We start from the raw sequence: 15,983 nt of genomic DNA on the forward strand, positions 1-15,983 counted from the left end.
AAAAAATTCAAGGACTAGTGCACTGAAATAATAAATTGTCGGAGCAGAGTGTACCAGACTAGAATATATTTAATTCAATAATGAAGTAAAACAGCTACTTGAAGTGGCTTCCTCTGTCTGTTGAATGCAACATTCCTGGCCATTGGACATGCTGTTTGGGGCTTGGAAGTCCAACCCCAACTGAGGACAACAGGCTCCCCACCACCTAATGATAGGGCTGGCCCTACCAATGCAGGCTTCTTTCTTGGTGGTGGGGGAGGACAGCTACCTTTTGCAAACATGAGTGGCAAGTGGAACTTCTTCCACTGGCTATTGGGTACTTGAGGACCCTGCACAAGGGATTTTGAGAGGGAGGTGGGACAGCCCACCTCCCAAAGTTAGCCTATGGCCCCTGGATCCAAGCAGGTTCACCACCTTGATACATATGGACCAGATTCTCAGCATGCCTGTAGCCTCCTTTAGATGTGCACGAAGTGACTTCATATGATTTACGGGTTACGGGACCCCTGACCATTAGGTCCCGTCGTGACTGACTCTGGGGTTGCGGCACTCATCTCGCTTTATTGGCCAAGGGAGCCGGCGTACAGCGTCCGGGTCATGTGGCCAGCATGACTAAGCCGCTTCTGGCAAACCAGAGCAGGGCATGGAAATGCCGTTTACCTTCCCGCCGGAGCAGTACCTATTTATCTACTTGCACTTTGAGGTGCTTTCGAACTGCTAGGTTGGCAGGAGCAGGGACCGAGCAACGGGAGCTCACCCCGTCACGGGGATTCGAACCGCCGACCTTCTGATCAGCAAGTCCTAGGCTCTGTGGTTTAACCCACAGCGCCACCCACGTCCCTTCATATGATAAACATCCTCAATTAACGCATGAAGGGGGCTTGTGTCCCACCTGCAAACAGGCTGTCCAGCCAGCTTCAGGAGCTGAAGGTGGGAGCCTTTAGTTCTGCATGTAGCAAATCCACACCTTCTGTTGATCTTCAGCTCCAGTCCCATTCCTCTGCTGGTTGGGAAAACCTTGAAACTTGGGTCAGCCTGATATAATCATTTAACATCAACTGCATGAACTACGAATCTGCCCAGAATCTCCTTGTATTTAAGTATACCAGAACCCATTAACACAATTCCATTACTGACCCAGTAGTTTTTCTTAATGATAGTTCAGTCTTGGTTGTACTCCCAGTGAATAAGTAGCTAGAAATAAATTTCAGGTAGTCTTGCAGCACTGAAATATTAATGACTGTGTGGAGAGCTTGATCTTGCAAGCCAATGGAAAATCAATAGCATCATGTAGGTGGAGGGAGTGTACTCTGGGATGGTAGGGAAACAGATTGCACTGCATAAGGGCTATGCTTCTCTTGTTGGCTGAATCACTGGATGCCATTTCAAAACTTGTCTAATTGAAGTGTTCCAAGCTCTCATAAAAAGGTCCATTTGTACACCATAGGCATCCAAGTATTGCCACATTGAGAAAAGGTGGCTAGATCTGTCCTTTCTGCAGATTTTCCCATGGGAAAGGGCATCCTCATAAAGCCATTATAATAAATAATAATAATAAATTTTATTTATATCCCGCCCTCCCCAGCCGAAGCCAGGCTCAGGGCGGCTAACAACAATAAAACAGTACAAAAGTACAGCATAAACAACACTCTAAAATCATTCATTCTAAAATTAATTAATTCAAGCCACTGGCAGCCATTGGGCCAGAGCTCCACGAAGATTGCCGAGGGAGGGAGTCAGGCTGTGCCCTGGCCAAAGGCCTGGTGGAACAGCTCTGTCTTGCAGGCCCTGTGGAAAGATGTCAAGTCCCGCAGGGCCCTGGTCTCTTGTGACAGAGTGTTCCACCAGATCGGAGTCACAGCCGAAAAAGCCCTGGCTCTAGTTGAGGCCAGCCTAACTTCTCTGTGGCCTGGGACCTTCAAGATGTTTTTATTTGAAGACCGTAAGTTTCTCTGTGGGGCATACCAGGAGAGGCAGTCCCGTAGGTACGAGGGTCCTAGGCCGTATAGGGCTTTAAAGGTTAAAACCAGCACCTTAAACCTGATCCTGTACTCCACCGGGAGTCAGTGCAGTTGGTATAGCACAGGGTGAATGTGATCTCGCAGCGAAGACCTCGTAAGGAGTCTCGCTGCAGCATTCTGCACCCACTGGAGTTTCTGGGTCAGTCTCAAGGGCAGCCCCACGTAGAGTGAGTTACAATAATCCAGTCTGGAGGTGACCGTCGCGTGGATCACAGTGTCTAGGTCAGGGCGAGAGAGGTAAGGAGCCAACTGCTTAGCTTGGCGGAGATGGAAAAATGCCGCCTTTGTTATAGCTGCAATCTGCGCCTCCATGGAAAGGGAGGTGTCGAAGATTACACCCAAACTCTTAACGGATGGTGCTGGCACTAATTGCGCCCCCGCAAGAGATGGGAGTTGCCCCCCCAATTCCATATCGCCCCGTCCCAGCCACAGGACCTCTGTCTTCGAAGGATTTAGCTTCAACCGGCTCCCACATAACCATCCAGCCACAGCTTCCAAACATCTGGTCAGTGTGTCTGGGGCCGAGTCAGGATGGCCATCCATCAACAGATAGAGTTGGGTGTCATCGGCATACTGATGGCAACCCAGCCCAAAACTCCGAACAAGTTGGGCGAGGGGGCGCATAAAGATGTTGAAAAGCATCGGGGAGAGTATTGCACCCTGAGGTACTCCACACACCAAGGAGTGGCGCGATGACAATTCCCCCCCAAGCGCCACCCTCTGTCCCCGACCAGAGAGAAACGAGCGCAGCCATTGAAGGACTGGACTGTGCCCTGGATCCCCACGTCGGCAAGGCGGTGGTCCAGAAGTTCGTGATCGACCATGTCGAAAGCTGCTGACAGATGTAGAAGAATCAGCAGCCCCGACCCGCCTCGATCCAGCTGTCTACGAAGATCATCTGTTAGAGCAACCAGAGCCGTCTCAGTCCCATGACCAGCGCGGAAGCCGGACTGGAATGGATCCAGAGCCGATGTTTCATCCAGAAACCCACCAAGCTGTTCAGCAACCGCTCTCTCAATCACCTCACCCAGGAACGGAAGATTCGAAACCGGGCGGTAATTGGATAGATCTAAAGGATCTAATGATGTTTTCTTTAAGAGCGGGCGCACCACTGCCTCCTTCAGTTCCCCTGGGAATGTCCCCGTGCCAAGGGACAAATTGATGATATCCCCCAGGAGGGCCCGCACCTCGTCTGGACATGCTCTAATCAGCCAAGATGGGCACGGGTCGAGAGGACAGGTGGTGGGCTTTCCAGCTCAGAGGAGTCTGTCCACATCGGCTGGGGATATCCAGTCAAAGTGGTCCAATACTGGACCCGAGGACAGTCGAGGGGCCTCCAGTTCCTTTATTGTATCCAAATTGGCAGGGAGGTCATTCTCAAATGATTGCACACATGTAATTTGAAATAACTATATGAACATTGAAAACAAAAAGCCTGCCCACATTATATGTGTTTTTCTCAAAATCGAATTATTGTCGAATCAGGGGGCAACACACACACAGTTAAGCTAAAGTTACCAGATTTTTTTTCAAAGAATCCGGGAACACTTTTTTTAAAAAAAATAAAAAAACAGTTATTTTTTTTTAAAGTTCTTTTTAAGAAGAAAAAGAAGTAGTAGTAGTAGTAGTAGAAGAAGAAGTAATATCTTCTCTTCTGTGGTCTCCTTTGTCGCACGACCTTCCTCTGGGTCCTGGCCTGCTCTCTTGGTGTGCTAGCCATGATGGAGTATGCTCGGGTCACGCCTGGGCTTGGCCATGTATCCTTGCCCTCCTGGTGCTCTCCTACCTCTTCTCAGCAGTGGCAGCAGCAGCAGCATGACAAGGTTCCCCTCTTTTTTCTCTTCCCTATTTCTCTCTCTTCCTTCTCCTCTCCCCTTTCTCCCTGTGTCGGCTCCAGGGTTTTCCTGGCCCTGGAGCGCCACTGGGCAGTTGGCTGGGTGGCTGGGCGCTCTCACTCCTGGCTCGATTTGGGTCACGGGGGGGGGTGTCAGCGGTTCCCCCAGTTGACGCGCCGGACATCCCCGGTTCCCCCTCGGTAGTGGCAGCGGCTGTCTCAGCAGCCCCGAGCCAGGCTGGTAGCACAGTTGGCTCTGGCTGGCCTCAAGAGCTGCTCGCTGCCGTTGCGCCCGCCATTTTGCCTCACCTATATGATGTGTCTTGTGCCATTGAACCAATCACGCAACATTCATTCCCTACTAATAAATCTACAACACTTAAAATATAAATCCAGGGACATTAAAAGAAATCTGGGGACGGATGTTGTCCGGGGACAGATTTGTGAATCCGGGGACTGTCCCTGGGAAACGGGGATGTCTGGTAACCATAAGTTCTGGGGGCTGATGGGAGTCCAACAGGTCCACTGGTTCCCTGCTCCTGCTGTAGAGTAGCCTTCCCCAACCCGGTTCTCGCCAGATCTGCTACAACTTTTAGATGCCAGAGCAATGAAGGCCAAGGGATGGTGGGGTTGTGGCATGAAACATCTGGAGGGCATCAAGTTGGAAAAGGCTGCTGGGAAGGCCCAGGTCAGCCTTTGTATAGAAGGCCCATTTCAGACACGAGATGGAGCATGGCAAGCCAATAGGATTACCGCTGCTTCTTCATGCTGTTTTATAGTAAGAGCTGCTGTTATACAACCTTTGTGTGGCCTCCTCTTCTTAATACTTTTCAGGGGAAGCATGGTTGTACTTGACCCCTCTTGTGGTCTTCCCCGGAGCATCTGGTTGGGAACAGGATGATGAGTTAGATGGAGGAGTTTGGAGGAGTTTGGATTTGATATCCCGCTTTATCACTACCCTAAGGAGTCTCAAAGCTGCTAACATTCTCCTTTCCCTTCCTCCCCCACAACAAACACTCTGTGAAGTGAGTGGGGCTGAGAGACTTCAAAGAAGTGTGACTAGCCCAAGGTCACCCAGCAGCTGCATGTGGAGGAGCGGAGAAGCGAACCTGGTTCACCAGATTACAAGACTACCGCTCTTAACCACTACACCACACTGGCTCTCTGGGCCACTGGCCTGTTCCAGCTGGCTTTTCTTTTGATAATACCTTGTGATGTTCTTTTGTTGAAGAAAGATGGATGCCTAGAGGAAATGTGGTTACCTGCCGCCAGCCCATAAATCCTGCTTCCATCTCCTCATGCCATGATGTTTTCAGGATTTATTCCCAGCTGCATATTATCTATATTTCACACAATATTGGGCTTGGCTTTATTTATTTATTTTCGCAGCGGGGGAACTGAGCCTTACAGGGGCAACACGCTAATTTCTTTTGGAAAAGAGATGCCCGTAACAATCAATTAGTAATATTGAATACAATCCCACTTTCCAGCACAACTCAATTCCTTGGTGCTTTTGATATATGCCTGTAGGCCTCAAAAGAATGGTAAACAGAGCAAAGGATCAATAATGCAGACGTTATTTTCTGCCATGATCACAGAACGATCCTCCTCGAGAGATCTTTGTTTCTCATTACAGGTTGGACTCGGTTGTGATATTAAAAAATGACAAACCATATAAGCTATAAAATGACATTTTTAAACAATGCGTCTATAAACAGCTCAATGGTCTGTGCTGTATTTTATACATGCAGCCCGAATAATTTTTTTAAAAGCCATGCTATTTTATCTTTTTACATGCTCTGGAGCTAATTCTCTCGACAAGGACGGATATACCATGTTTTTCCGTGTATAAGAGGCCCCCATGTATAGGACGACCCCTATTTTTAAAAACCCAAAATTAATAAATCAATATTTCTTGAGTTGTTTGCTATCCATGTACTGTATAAGATGACCCCCAATTTTGGCCTAATTTTTTTATAGCAAAAAACCATAATCTTATACACGGTAAGGACAGTGCTTTAAGGTTAAGATCCTCAGGACTTGCTTTAAACTACTACAGCATTAAACTAATTCCTTCCCTGATAACAGAACCCTAGTGCCAGGGACGACTGGTCTATTAGGGCAAATTGAGCGCTGCCCCACTTGCTGCCTTCCTTACATTCACTTGTGGGGTGCCTCAGGGCTCTGTCCTCTTCCCCCATGATTTTCAACGTCTATATGAAGCCTCTGGGAGAGATCATCAGAGGGTTTGGGCTGAGTGTTAACCAGTACACGGACGATACCCAGCTCTACTTCTCCTTTAAATCAGAGAAGGCAGTGAATGTCCTGTGTGAGTGTCTGGTATAAAATTACTATTATGTGGAAAGTGTTCTGTTTGGTTGTTTACTTTCTGATGTTTCGTTTATCATTTATGACTACTTTTGCTATCTTTGTAGTTATATGCTGTAAGCTGCCTTGAGCATGGAAAGGTGGCATACAAATAAAATGATTGATAAAAAAATAGAAATGATTGATTGTATATAAGAATGGAAATGGTTTATTGAATATTTACAGATAAATTGTAAACAGATAAGAACATTGGCAGGATTACTGTAATAACCTGCAGTTTTATAAGAGTATATATTTTAAGTAGATGAATAAATGAGCAAATTAAGTTAATTTGGATATGCAGAAAATATTAAAAAATAAATTTAAGGAACTGCAGAAAGAGGGGGAAGGAAGTCAAGTTTTGAAATGTTAAAATGATTAGTGAAATGTATAAACCTGAAAAGCATAAATATTTTTATTTATTTTTTTAAAAAAATGATTGATTGAAAAGGAGTGTACAAACAGAGGAGAAGAAAGAAAAGGGATGAAAGTTCAGTTTATGAATGCAAAAGCAACTTTCCTGTGGCCAAGCCTTACCCTGTCAGAGTTTCAGCCCTGTCCAGGCCTTGAATCTGTGGGTTTTTCTGACGAATAACAAGTTATGGGGGGGGGGGATGACCATCCAGCAGATACCCATACCCTGGAGTTTTGTAGGATCCAGACATCGCTGACTGGAGGTTCACTACTGGAAGTCCCCACACCAGCTCCCTGGATTCCTGGTCATTTCTTGGACTGCCACAGCCACCCATCTCCCACAGAAGAAGAAGAGTTTGGATTTGATATCCCGCTTTATCACTACCCGAAGGAGTCTCCAAGCGGCTAACATTCTCCTTTCCCTTCCTCCCCCACAACAAACACTCTGTGAGGTGAGTGGGGCTGAGAGACTTCAAAGAAGTGTGACTGGCCCAAGGTCACCCAGCAGCTGCATGTGGAGGAGCGGAGACGCGAACCCGGTTCACCAGATTACGAGTCCACCGCTCTTAACCACGACACCACACTGGAAACAGCATGCCATGCAGGAACCTCAGAACTGCTTCTTGAGCACATGGAAATAACTCTGTGGATCAGAGCCTGACTGAGAGCCAGATAGATGTGGCCTCCGGATCCTACATAAGTTTCCAGTCTGAACTGCTTCCTTGCTGAAACAAGAGTTTTCATCATACTCTCCGACATGAGGAAATGGACATGCTTGCTATTTCTTCCTGGCCAGGAACAAGTAGGCTAGAATAATATGTCAAGGCTTCATATACCGTATTTTTCGCTCTATAAGACTCACTTTTTCCCTCCTAAAAAGTAAGGGGAAATGTGTGTGCATCTTATGGAGCGAATGCAAGCTGCGCAGCTATCCCAGAAGCCAGAACAGCAAGAGGGATTGCTGCTTTCACTACGCAGCGATCCCTCTTGCTGTTCTGGCTTCTGAGATTCAGAATTTTTTCTCTCTTGTTTTCCTCCTCCAAAAGCTAGGTGCGTCTTGTGGTCTGGTGCGTCTTATAGAGCGAAAAATACAGTACACAACTAAATTTAAGGTAGCGGTACATCACATTTTGAACATCCCTTCTGGTTCATTTGCCAAACATGTTGGCAACTGTAATGTTTCAGAGTTTTTGCTAAAACAAATTAATCAATGGGTCTACTAGATCCTTTTAAAAAGAAAAGGAAAAAAAAGCAATGTGGGCTAAAGTCGCTTCTGGGGCCCCTCTGGGATTAGCGGCCCTGAAGCTTAAGCTAGTAAAAAACACATGCAACACCAGATGGCGATGCAGAGCAAAAATAATATTTGTGATTCCCCCCCCCCCCTGTGTTTTTTCCTTTGTTTTCCCCCCGTGTGTAGATCTACCCGAAGAGACAGTTGAGGGAGGGGCTCCAATCTATTTGGCCTCTGACACAAAGCTGTTTTCTTTGTTACCATAACCGCCCATACATAGCGGGCCATAACAAAGCAACTTGCCTGGCTATTCCAGCAATGGAATCATTGTTGGATCCAGGAATTAGCAGGGACTCAGGCATACAGGAGGGACACGGGTGGCGCTGTGGGTTAAACCACAGAGCCTAGGGCTTCCCGATCAGAAGGTTGGCAGTTCGAATCCCCGGGACGGGGTGAGCTCCCGTTTCTCGGTCCCTGCTCCTGGCAACCTAGCAGTTCGAAAGCACGTCAAAGTGCAAGTAGATAAATAGGTACCCCTCCGGTGGGAAGGTAAACGGCGTTTCTGTGTGCTGCTCTGGTTCGCCAGAAGCGGCTTAGTCATGCTGGCCACATGACCCGGAAGCTGTACGCTGGCTCCCTCGGCCAATAAAGCGAGATGAGCGCCGCAACCCCAGAGTCGGCCACGACTGGACCGAATGGTCAGGGGTCCCTTTACCTTTACCTTTACCTTTACAGGCATGCAGCCTATTCAACTCTCCAAACTCACAACAGTATATACTGTGCAGTGTTATTCCAGTTTCCCCCCCTTCTCCCCAATGGAAAGTAGGTATGAAGTGGGTATATCATACTGACCTCTTTAGCCAGAAGGCTAACTTTTCATTTTGAAGCTGTGAAAGGATTTAATTTTGAACAAAAGACCCTTTGGCATGAGGTACCTGGGGTTGGCTATAAGATTAAAAACTGATATCTATTGAAGAGGAAAATTATAAAAGCTTCAATGATTTTTAATCAGAGGCCATAAGAGAAGATAGAATATACTGATAATCACCCCCAGGGCTTGCGTTCCCTGTTGGGAAAGACAATTTTATATTTTGGTGTGTTTCAGTCCCCCCCCAAAATCCATTTCATCACGGCCAGAGAATGGCCTGAGTGCTCTCAGATGTTTTCTAATATTACATTCCTGTGATAAGACCCTTTTATTTTTTATCTGTGTGAGAGAAAACAAATTGCTACCGCGTGGGAGCAAAGCCAGCTTCTAGTAATTAACTTGTTACAACAACATTTGAGACCAGATTTAATCTTTCAGTGCTTCGACAGCTAGAACCACCTCTCAGACTGAAAGAGCAATGTAAGGGCAGCATTAGTTCCGGCTGAGATGAGAATCAGAAGAACGGTAAGGAAGGGCTTGTCCACACTTCGTTTGTCCCAGTGCTAGAAAGCATGGGTCTGAGTGGTTTTCTGCTTGCCCCTTGCTTTCTGGGTGTGGATCCAAGCAGTTTTCTCCCTTGCTTTTCCAGGGAAAACACGCTCTTTACTGTTGAATCGCAGCAAACACCAATCCACAGAAAACCTGATTGATGTTTGCTCCGATTCAGCAGTAAAGAGTGTGTTTTCCCAGGGGAAAGTGGCAGGACAAGCAGAAATTCAGATGAGCTTTTAGGCAACCTGGTTATTGAGTGCTCCTCCTGATTTGTTTCTGGAGAGTTTGGACAATGTTGGATATTTAATGAGCATTCATTCGGGGGAGGTTAGACAAAGTTGCATCACATCATGTGTTACCTTACAGAGGATTTTCCCATCGCAGACCATATTGCAAATAAACCTGAGAAGTGGGTTTGTCATGCAAGATGTCTCCCAACCAAGTATAATTACACAATCTGAATTTGCTAGTATGTGATGGACTCCCATGTGAAAATCGCAACTCTCTGGAAGTGTCCTAACTTAAGTCCATTCATTTCAGCGTATCTACTCTGAGTAGGACTTAGCTGGCTACTACCCAATGTCTTCTGTTCCAGCTTGAGATTGCTTGCAAGAGCCATTACATGCCCTCATCTTTCCTCTCCATAACGACTCTCGAATTCCCTTAAAAGGAAAATGATAAAAGGCAGCTTAGTGTACTAACGTTATTTGTGGAGAGTTCTCTCCTCCATTGAAGTGAGTGGGGAAGTCTGCAAACACAGAAACTTCCTATGCCAAAAACAGCACACAGGGAGCTTTGCTGTTTCTTCCTCCCTGCACTGTTCCTCCTGTTTTCCATGCTGGTCAGCAGTAGCAGAAGATTCTGAGGCCAGCTGTGGAAGAGGAATGTGGCTTCTCTGGCTAGGCTCTGACTAACTCCTGTGAGCAGGGGACCTGAGACTGGCAGGCAAAGCTGGGGGTGGTGTTGGTGCCATAAGTTGTTATAGCTGTCCCACTGTGGCTTGCCTGCACTGCCTTTTGTCACACTGAAGTTCATAGCGGACCTGTCAGTTGCCAAGTGAACTGCAGCATGATGACACTCACATTTTTATTCTACAGTAAGATATACCATGTTCTGATTCATCGAGAGGCACTGAAGATTATGGGGACATGGAACTTACAGCACAAGCAAAACTAAACCAAGTCTCCTTGAGCAGGCTTAGGCAACTTAGGACAAGCTGAAAGTTGATGAATATGAGGTTTTTGGAAAGGTTAGGATGACAAGTGTCAAAACGAGCAATCCAAGAGCAGGATATTTACAAATGGTTCGCTGTGTACAGTACATGGTGTACAGTAGGACTCGGGTGGCGCTGTGGTCTAAACCACTGCGCCTCTTGGGCTTGCTGATCAGAGGGTCAGCGGTTCAAATCCGTGCAGCGGGGTGAGCTCCCGTTGCTCTGTCCCAGCTCCTGCCAACCTACCAGTTTGAAAGCATGCCAGTGCAAGTAGATAAATAGGTACCACTGCTGCAGGAAGGTAAATGGTGTTTCTGTGTGCTCTGTTTCTGTCATGGTGTTCCGTTACACCAGAAGCAGTTTTGTCATGCTGGCCACATGATCTGGAAAGCTGTCTGTGGACAAACGCCGGCTCCCTCTGCCTGAAAGCGAGATGAGCGCCACAACCCCATTGTCGCCTTTGACTGGACTTAACTGCCCAGGGGTCCTTTACCTTTACCTTTTACATGGTCTATAGATTGATTGATTGGGCTGGATCTGGGTGAGAGGCTCTCACCAATTGAGCAGACAGTAGCTCTGTCTGAAGAAGCAATCAGAAAGAGACACCCCAAGCTGGATGGAGATAGGGAAAGGAGATAAGATTATGGTTGGAGTAGTAGACAGATGAGTGAGATCTGAAATGACAGAACTGAGTAAGAGCAGGAGAGAAGCAATGAGGATCTAGTCTTAAGACAAGTGATAACCTTTGCATGTGTTATTTGGTCTTTTGTCTGCTATTTCGCAGAATCATAGAATTGTAGAATTGGAAGGCACCCCAACGGACATCTAGTCCCAACTCCCTGAAATACAGGAATCTCAGCTAAAACATCCAACCTCTGCTTAAAAACCTGCAAAGAAGGGATAAATCCTTAAAACATTCGAACATGGCTGATCTGTCATTGCTTGGTTGAGAAGCAGGGTGGGAGGATCCCTATTGGAGAGTGTTGGGGCCACATTATGAAATAAGCATAAAATAAAAGTCATACACAAGCATATGTACGTAATGCTGTTAATGTGTAGATGAGAACATCTGGCAACAGTAGAGTGGTTTTCCCTTCCATCGCAACCAGTGGCAGCCTCACTATCCTTTGCTTTTATCTTGTTGGCCAAAAGAAATATTTCCTGAGTTAAATCACAATTCCCATTTCAACCCTGTCCATCTGCATCAGGGGCTTGTCTTTATAATTAACTGCGCTGGCATAACTGCAATTTCTTTTTCAGCAATGGCTTCGTATGTATGGGGGGAGAGTTTGACCCCAGGAAAACAATCAGATTCAAGCAAGTAGAGTAAAGTAGGGCAAGGTCTAGGTTCAGGCTAGGCTTGGCTTTCCGGGGCACCCTAGCCAGCTCTTAATTACTATTAATAATTACTATTAATTATTGTTAATTACCCACCCTTCATCCTAAGGTCTCAGGGTGGGTTACAACAAATTAAAATACAGTTTAAAACAGTACAGAAAAGAGCACCCATTACAATTCCAAAAAATGGATGGGGGCTTAGCACCAGACTGATACTTAAATGAGAGCTGTAGCTTTTTGTTTGAGGAGCAAGTTCCGCCTTTAGTGGGAGAAGCCTCTCATTTAAAAGGACCTGGCGTGCTCATCCACACTTCCGCTTGTTCCGTGCCTGGAAAGCTTGGGGGCAAATGGTTTTCTGCTGGACCCGTGTTTGCTAGGCAGTTTCCCTCTTGTCCCACTCCCTTCCAAGGAAAAACCTGCTCTTTAGCGCTAAACCGGAACAAAGAGCAGTCTGTGGAAAACCTAATTGCTATTTGCTCCAATTGAGCTCTAAAGAGTTGTTTCCCCTGGTGGAAAGTAGAGGCACAAGGGGAAGGGTGAATAAGCCTGCGTCAGAGGAGGGCAACATAACCTTTTTGGGCTGGAGAGGTACTGGCACACCTGGGATACCAGTGTTTTGAATTAGTTGGTCCACCTGGGGTTGGCTCCAAGGACAATTCCCTATCTCACTATTAATCCCTGGTTTCACCCTTTGAAGAGAGGGTGTCATGACAATTGCATATAAGCCAAAATTTCCCTCGGGCTCTTGCCAAATTATTTTCATCACTCTTGAATGCTGTACTGTAATTTAAAAAGATTATAGATTCCACTTTTACAAGCTTTCCCCAGGGTGAAGTAATGATATCCTCAACGAATACCCAGAGTAAATGAAATGAAATTGCATTTTTATTATGTTGATTATTTAAATTAGCTTCACATGCATTTTAATTTGTATTCAGGAAACTGAAATCCATGTCTCAGCAGAACATATAGGAAAGGAGAACATGGCTGGTTGTGTGTTTAATAATAATGTAATAGTTTTTTAGGGCAGTCATTAGATTCCAATGATCATCAAAGTCAACAGTGAATGATAATTATCTGAAATAAAAATGTGTTAAAAATAAAAGGTGAAATCTTCCAAAGAGGTTTTATCTCAATTCCCCCCCCCCCATTGTGAAATAAATATTGTACTTGTTGATTTCGTCCTAATGAGTCACTGCAATACCTGAATGTCTAATTTATAATGATGCCCAGTTTGCTGTTAAAAATTAATACCTACAATTAATTGAAACCACAACTTCAGTGCTTTCTGTGCATATAATCAGTAGGAGGGGCTGTTGCGTGAGAAATATTTGCCTAATGTTTCACAACATTATAGAACAGACATCACTGACCTGCGGGGGGGGGGGGGGAATTGCGGAGCTATTAGCTAATTTTAGATGATAATCACCTGCTATTCCTTTGACACTCTCTTCTCTCCAGTCTATCTTCATCGGGTTGAAGAAACAGTATTGCAATAAAGTACCAGCCTGAATGGCGAGTCTTGTGGATCTTTTGGTTGAAATCAAGTGGTGGCATAGCATTCTTCCTCATAATATGCATCCTAACTTTTTCTTCTAACCCATTTTTCTTTCTTTTTATAAGAACAGGAAATTGAATGAGAATTTATCTCTGGCTTGCAATCATTTTGCTATGAACATTTCAGAATTTCATCCCACTTAAACTTACAGCGGTGAGCACTATGCATTGCATAGTCGCACTTTAGTGCAGAGGTGGGGAAACCTTTTCCATCCAAGGGCCGACATTCTCTTCTGGGCAACCTTCTGAGGGCCACATGGCAGTGGTGGGAGGGGCCAGAGGCAAAAGTGGGCGGAACAATAAGGGCAGTGTATAAGTTGAATAATTAATAATAATAATAATAGTTTCCTTTGTACAGTGGGCTGTACAAAGTTGTGTGCACACATCTCTCTGTATCCTTCATCCTGGCAAATGAGTCATAGTCAGAGTTCAAGAACACCAGGCAAAAATACTTGGAGGACCAACGATAGGAGTGGTCTGGTGAGAGTTCTGAGGGTCAGGTAAAAAGGTCTGGAGTGCCGCATTTCACCCCTAGGTGTTCTCTGGTGGCATGGGACTAAATAGAAGGAGTGAAGCAATGTAAATACCAATATGGCACCTGTATATTTTGTCCTGTGGATCAAATGGCAGTGGGGAAGGCTTGGTTTTCATCAAGACAGCAGCACTGGAGGAAAGGTTTGTTTTTCGTTTTTAACTCCACAGTTGGTGCCATGGCCCCAATCCAAATAAGTTCTCCTATTAATATTTTAAAATAGGTAGAAGAATCCTGTTCCTGAATCTCCCACATCACCTTTAGGACACTTCCAGACTTTCGCTATTTTTGGTTGGGATCCAAATTGTTGTTGTTTAGTCGTTTAGTTGTGTCCGACTCTTTGTGACCCCATGGACCAGAGCACACCAGGCACTCCTGTCTTCCACTGCCTCCCGCAGCTTGGTCAACTCATGTTAGTAGCTTCGAGAACACTGTCCAACCATCTCGTCCTGTCATCCCCTTCACCTTGTGCCCTCCATTTTTCCCAACATCAAGGTCTTTTCCAGGGAGTCTTCTCTTCTCATGAGGTGGCCAAAGTATTGGAGCTTCAGCTTCAGGATCTGTCCTTCCAGTGAGCACTCAGGGCTGATTTCCTTAAGAATGGATAGGTTGGATCTTCTTGCAGTCCATGGGACTCTCAAGAGTCTCCTCCAGCACCATAATTCAAAAGCATCCATTCTTCGGCAATCAGCCTTCTTCATGGTCCAGCTCTCACTTCTATACATCACTACTGGGAAAACTATAGCTTTAACTATATGGACCTTTGTTGGCAAGGTGATGTCTCTGCTTTTTAAGATGCTGTCTATGTTTGTCATTGCTTTTCTCCCAAGAGGCAGGCGTCTTTTAATTTCATGACTGCTGTCACCATCTGCAGTGATCATGGAGCCCAAGAAAGTAAAATCTCTCACTGCCTCCATTTCTTCCCCTACTATTTGCCAGGAGGTGATGGTATCCAAATACTTGCTGGCAAATTCAGGATGTGCAACTGAAGTCGAGCGGAGAGCTCTTATACCACAAACCTGCCACAAAACCAGACTTCTTGCAGTATGGAAAGCGGCGTGAAAACATGGGCATAGCCAGGATTTATTTTAGGAGGGGAAGGCTTTATGTTGGAGTGGGGCAGAACTGAGATATGTGCAATGCAATTGGTCAGTTAAGTATTTCTATTTATTTACTTGATTTTTTTGGGGGGGAGCTGCCCCCCCATACCCTCCTGGCTACACCCATGCGCGAAAATGGGAAGTATGGAAGGACACTTGCAATGTCATGTATCCCCCCCACATACAAATTTGAATGAATGCTGAAACAAACTGCTGTGGTCTAGTCTGCCTGCAAGCAAAACAGGATGAATGCATGATAAACTGGTAATCTGGAAGTGACTTTACTTTGGCTCTCAGAATCACTGACTTCATGTCCTCAGTGCCACCCAACCCCATGGGCGTAGCTGGTGATGCAGCGTGGGGCAGCTCAAGTAAATAAATAAAAATACTTAACTAACTGATCAACATAAAGCCTGCCCCCCCCCAAAAAAAAACAAATCCTGGCTACACCCATGCGGCACACTTCCCATGTTTTGGGCAGAAAGGTTTGAAGTGAGGATGCTGCTGTCTCTGTGTTTTGCAGGCTGATGTGCCGCATGAATTAGAATCGAGAAAAATATGAACGAAACTTTCCTACAAGCGGGAGACATCCTCAGGGTACCATATGCATTTATATTTCATTGCAAGGCAGATAATGCGAGCAATGAATTCCTTGGCCATCGTGAACATTACGCTCCACATTTTGGAAGGTATTTTATTAAAGCTTTCATTAAACATAGAATTTAACTCAATTATATATTGCCAGGAGAAGCCGCAAATGCAGCAGTTATTTAAAAAGCCCCAAACACAATCATTTTGGAGCAAATCTTGCCAGAGCAGATGCAGGCATCTTTGCGTGAGTCTTAACTCATAATGAGTAAATAGGGCAATAATGCAATAAACAATTAAAATAAGATTTACTCTACAGAATATCCGCCACAAAGCAAGGGAGAGACAATGAGCTGTTTTGTTCCCAG

Source organism: Podarcis muralis, chromosome 6 (genome assembly GCF_964188315.1).
Source record: "Podarcis muralis chromosome 6, rPodMur119.hap1.1, whole genome shotgun sequence".
NCBI lineage: Eukaryota > Metazoa > Chordata > Lepidosauria > Squamata > Lacertidae > Podarcis > Podarcis muralis.